Below are 6,000 nucleotides of genomic sequence, written 5' to 3' on the forward strand. Positions count from 1 at the left end.
GAGAGTGTGCAGTCATCCACACTTTATTTCACAAGCAAGGAAATGGGCGGTGGCAGAATCCAGAGTAGCAACCCACATTCCTGAGTCCCGCTCAGGAGCCGTCCCCATCTTTCACAGAGGGCGCCGCGAGTCCTCTGACCAGGCACTGTTAGAATGGCACATGGATGTCTGATGGAGCGTGAAGAAACCAACCTTACTTCTACAACAGAGAAAGCTGATGACTTGAAACTGGAGTCCTCTTAGGCTGAACACATGGTGACCACTTTGATAGAAAAAAAATATACAATATCCTGCATGCTGATGAGTTCTAAAGCCTTTCCATAAGCTTGTTTCTGCTTGAGCCACCGTCTATTATGTGTCAAGGACATCTCTAAAGCACACAGGATCTTTAACAACCACAACAGCATGACAAGGTAGGTATTTTGAAGCCCATTTTATAAAAATGAGGAAATGGAATCCTTGGTGTGCTGTTTCCCTCCTGATTGACTGAGTAGCCTTGAGAAAAAGGGGTTTAATTGCAGCCTTTTCAAGGGGCCATTTCTACCCAGTTCAACAAATACATATTGAATGGTTACAGGGTTTAAAGGGAAAGGAGATACAAAGACTGAATAAGACACATCCCCATCTTCAAAACGGACACTGTCTGGTCTGGTACTTGTATCAGTTAGCTTTTTTTTTCCTCTCATTTGAGGTTTATTATTATTATTATACTTTAAGTTCTGGGGTACATGTGCAGAACGTGCAGGTTTGTTACATAGGTATACACGTGCCATGGTGGTTTGCACCCATCAACCCATCATCTACATTAGGTATTTCTCCTAATGCTATCCTTCCCCTAGTCCCCCACTGCCCCGACAGACCCCGCTGTGTGATGTTCCCCTCCCTGTGTCCGTGTGTTCTCATTGTTCAACTCCCACTTATGAATGAGAACAGGCGGTGTTGGGTTTTCTGTTCCTGTGTTAGTTTGCTGAGAATGATGGTTTCCAGCTTTATCCGTGTCCCTGCAAAGGACATGAACTCATTCTTTTTTATGGCTGCATAGTATTCCATGGTGTGTATGTGCCACATTTTCTTAATCCAGTCTATTATTTCTGGGTGTTTGGGTTGGTTCCAAGTCTTTGCTATTGTGAACAGTGCCACATTAAACATACATGTACATGTGTCTTTATATTAGCATGATTTATAATCCTTTGGGTATATACCCAGTAATGGGATCACTGGGTCAAATGGTATTTCTGGTTCTAGATCCTTGAGGAATCACCACACTGGCTTCTACAATGGTTGAACTAATTTACACTCCCACCAACAATGTAAAAGTGTTCCTATTTCTCCACATCCTCTCCAACATCTGTTGTTTCCTGACTTTTTAATGATTGCCATTTTAACTAGTGTGAGATGGTATCTCATTGTGGTTTTGATTTGCATTTCTCTGATGACCAGTGAGAATGAACATTTTTTCATATGTTTGTTGGCCGCATAAATGTCATTTTTTAAGAAGTGTCTGTTCATAAACTTCACCCACTTTTTGATAGGGTTGTTTTTTTCTTGTAAATTTAAGTTCTTTATAGATTCTGGATATTAGCCCTATGTCAGATGGATAGATTGCAAAATTTTTCTCTCATGCTGTAGGCTGCCTGTTCACTCTGATGATAGTTTCTTTTGCTGTGCAGAAGCTCTTTAATTTAATTAGATCCTATTTGTCAATTTTGGCTTTTGTTGCCATTGCTTTTGGTGTTTTAGCCATGAAGTCTTTTCCCATGCCTATGTCCTGAATGGTATTGCCTACATTTTCTTTTAGGGTTTTTATGGTTTTAGGTCTTATGTTTAAGTCTTTAATCCAACTTGAGTTAATTTTTGTAAAAGGTTTAAGGGAGGGGTCCAGTTTCAGTTTTCTGCATATGGCTAGCCAGTTTTCCCAACACCATTTATTAAATAGAGAATCCTTTCCCTATTGCTTGTTTTTGTCCAGTTTGTCAAAGATCAGATGGTTATAGATGTGTGGTGTTATTTCTGAGGCCTCTGTTCTGTTCCATTGGTCTGTGTATCTGTTTTGGTACGAGTACCATGCTGTTTCGGTTACTGTAGCCTTGTAGTATAGTTTCAAGTCAGGTAGCATGATGCCTCCAGCTTTGTTCTTTCTGCCTTAGATTGTCTTGGCTATGCAGGCTCTTTTTTGATTCCATATGAAATTTAAAGTAGTTTTTTTCCAATTCGGTGAAGAAAGTCAATGGTAGCTTGATGGGGATAGCACTGAATCTATAAATTACTTTGAGTAGTATGGCCATTTTCATGATATTGATTCTTCCTATTCATGAGCATGGAATGTTTTTCCATTTGTTTGTGTCTTCTCATTTTCTTGAGCAGTGGTTTGTAGTTCTCCTTGAAGAGGTCCTTCACATCCCTTGGAAGTTGTATTTCTAGGTATTTTGTTGTCTTTGTAGCAATTGTGAATGGGAGTTCACTCATGATTTGGCTCTCTGTTTGTGTATAGGAATGCTTGTGATTTTTGTTCATTGATTTTGTATCCTGAGACTTTGCTGAAGTTGCTTATCAGCTTAAGGAGATTTTGGTGCTGAGACGGTGGGGTTTTCTAAATATAGAATCATGTCATCTGCAAGCACAGACAATTTGACTTCCTCTCTTCCTATTTGAATACGCTTTATTTCTTTCTCTTACCTGATTGTCCTGGCCAGAACTTCCAATACTATGTTGAATAGGAGTGGCGAGAGAGGGCATCCTTGTCTTGTGCCAGTTTTCAAAGGGAATGCTTCCAGTTTTTGCCTATTCGAGCTCTGATAAGGGTTAGACTACCTCCTCAAGTGGGTCCCTGACCCCTGTGTATCCTGACTAGGAGACACCTCCCAGTAGGGGCCAACAGACACCTCATACCGGAGAGCTCTGGCTGGCATCTGGCGGGTGCCCTTCTGGGACAAACCTTCCAGAGGAAGGAACAGGCAGCAATCTTTGCTGTTCTGCAGCCTCCGCTGGTGATACCCAGGCAAACCGGGTCTGGGGTGGACCTCAGCAAACTCCAGCAGACTTGCAGCAGAGGGGCCTGACTGTTAGAAGGAAAACTAACAAACAGAAAGGAATAGCATCAACATCAACAAAAAGGACGTCCACTCAGAGACCCCATCTGAAGGTCACCAACATTAGAGACCAAAGGTAGATAAATCCATAAGATGGGGAGAAACCAGCAAAAAAAAAAGGCTGAAAATTCCAAAACCCAGAATGCCTCTTCTCCTCCAAAGGATCACACTCCTCGCCAGCAAGGGAACAAAACTGGATGGAGAATGAGTTTGACAAATTGACAGAAGTAGGCTTCAGAAGGTGGGTAATAGCAAACTCCTCCAAGCTAAAGGAGCATGTTCTAACCCAATGCAAGGAAGCTAAGAACCTTGAAAAAAGGTTCAATGAATTGCTAACTAGAATAACAAGTTTAGAGAAGAACATAAATGACCTGATAGAGCTGAAAAACACAGCACGAGAACTTTGTGGAGCATATACAAGTATCAGTAGCCAAATCGATCAAATGGAAGAAAGGATATCAGAGATTGAAGATCGACTTAATGAAATAAAGCAAGAAGACAAAATTAGAGAAAAAAGAATGAAAAGAAATGAACAAAGCCTCCAAGAAATTTGGGACTATGTGAAAAGACCACATCTACGTTTGATTGGTGTACCTGAGAGTGACAGGGAGAATGGAACCAAGCTGGAAAACTCTCTTCAGGATATTATCCAGGAGAACTTCCCCAGCCTAGCAAGGCAGTTAGCTTTACCGCATAACAAACTACCCCAGAACTTAGTGGCTTAAAATAACCTTTTTTTTAAGGTTATTGTAAGTCAGCAGTTTGAGCTGGACAGTCCTTCTGGTTTGGCCTAGGCATGCTGGTCTCAGTGGGCTCACTCTATGTGGTTGCTGGTAGGTAGGTCTTCTGGGAAGTGGAGGTGACTGGGCCATGTAGCTCATCAGTTCACCCAGCCTTGTTCACATGGCTGTGGAGTTCTGGGCACTGTAAGGAGGCAAGCCCCAGTGTACAAATACTTTTTCCAACTCTGCTTGTATCATATTAGTATCCCATGGACCACAGCCAATCTCAAGGCCACCCCAGAATCAAGGGATGGGTACAGGCTCCTCATTAGGAGGGACTGCAGAGCACCATTGCAAGGGCATGGACACCTGGGGGGGAAGAAACTGGAGCCATCACTGCAGTCCACCATAGTTAGCCTTACGTTTTTTGTTTTTGTTTTTTTGTTTGTTTTTTTTGATGTTACAGAACATTTAGTGAATTTGATGAATCTAAAGACCTTCTTTCTAGAAAACCATACAGTTTTCCCTTGGTATCCATGAGGGATTGGCTCCAGGACATCCTGGGTACCAAAATCCACAGGTGCTCAAGTTCCCGATATAAAATGGCGTGGTATTTGCTTATAACCCATGCGCATCCTCGCATACTTTAAATCATCTGTAGATTGCTTGCAATACTTACTAAAATGTAAATGCCATGTAAATAGTTGCTATACTGCATTTAAGGAATAATGACAAGGAAAAAGTTTGTACCTGTTCCATACAAATGCAGTGTTTTTCTGAATATTTTCAATCCAATATTAGTTGAATCCACAGATGGCGGGACCTGCAGATACAGAGGGCCAACTGTACATATGAACAGTTTGCTTTTAGGATCAGAGATTCTGAGACTCCCTGTGGCCCATCAGTGGATACCCTGGGGCCCTTCATCAAATGAGAAATAGACTTGCTACCTTTCAAAAACACTGGTGGGAATTGTACGGGTTCCTCATTTTAAATTCATTAGGAAAAAAGTCATAACAGAAGGTAGGAATAGTAACTTACATGCCAGATGAGCAGCGTTCACTGAAAGAACCTTGTGTTTGCCAAATTTTCTGAATGAAATTTATCAGTCAGTGATGATCCTGGATTAAGAGATTTGCCTTCACGCCTCCTAGAGAAAGCATGATAGGCTTTTAAATCCCTCTCATCCCGCTTCCAGTTTTCTAAGAGCTAGGGGCCCTGCCTGCATCAACTTTTAATAGAAAGCAAATATCTAAGCAAAGGTAAACATTTACCAAACAACTTTACAGCAAAATAATTTTGGAGAAGGGGGCAAGGGGTGGAGAACAAAATTTAAAATTCGTGTCACCAGTGGCTGACGATTTATTGCCACCCCGGCCTCCATGACTGCTATTTCATTAATCCATAGTCATTGTAGCGGCAGGCTTTTTTCACGTCAGTAACTTGATGCCATTAGTTGCTCCTTTGGGATGAGAGCACATTTAAACTGAAAATGAACATGCTGGGCATAATTTATAGCCATGCCACATGAATGCCAAGAGTGCAGGGGAGGAAGGCTGCCCGGGAAGCCTGCTCAGAATGGATGCTCAGGACATGCTTGCTGTAGCCAGGCAGGAGCGCTGGGCAGGCAGGGGGGCAGCCGGAGCCTGATGAAGCCAGACAGCCACAAACCACAGAGGCCCCGAGTCAGACTTCGCTGCAGGGATGAAAGAGAAATTCCACACGTGGGGGCCCGTCCCTGAGTTAGGTCTTGAAAATGCTTTTCTGCCCCAATTGGGAATTGATGTTCGCTCACTCAAGAGTAGCCCACTGGGATCCTGCAGGGAGAAGATTCTGGGCGTTGTCTGTGGAGCATCGTGTAATCCCTATGACGCAATCGTTGGCAGAAGCATCAGGAAGCCCCTGGCGCCCTCTCTGTCCCTGAAGTAAGTAAGAGATCAAACTGGTTGAGGAGAAGGACCAGAAACACTACCCCCAAATTGGGACACCCCCTTAACTTTTGGAGGTTTGTAAGCATCTGAAAGCTATTGGCTCAAAGTCAACATATTCAAAATTGATTCAAAACATGTTAAAAACCAGTTCTCTGCCTTTCATATTTAGTTCAGTGCCATCATGGCCCCTTCCACTCTTCATCATAGAAACTCACTTACTGATTCTCTCTTCTCCTTTACTGAGGGAAGCAATTCTAT

This window comes from Pan paniscus, chromosome 1, assembly GCF_029289425.2.
Source record: "Pan paniscus chromosome 1, NHGRI_mPanPan1-v2.0_pri, whole genome shotgun sequence".
NCBI classification, from domain to species: Eukaryota; Metazoa; Chordata; class Mammalia; order Primates; family Hominidae; genus Pan; species Pan paniscus.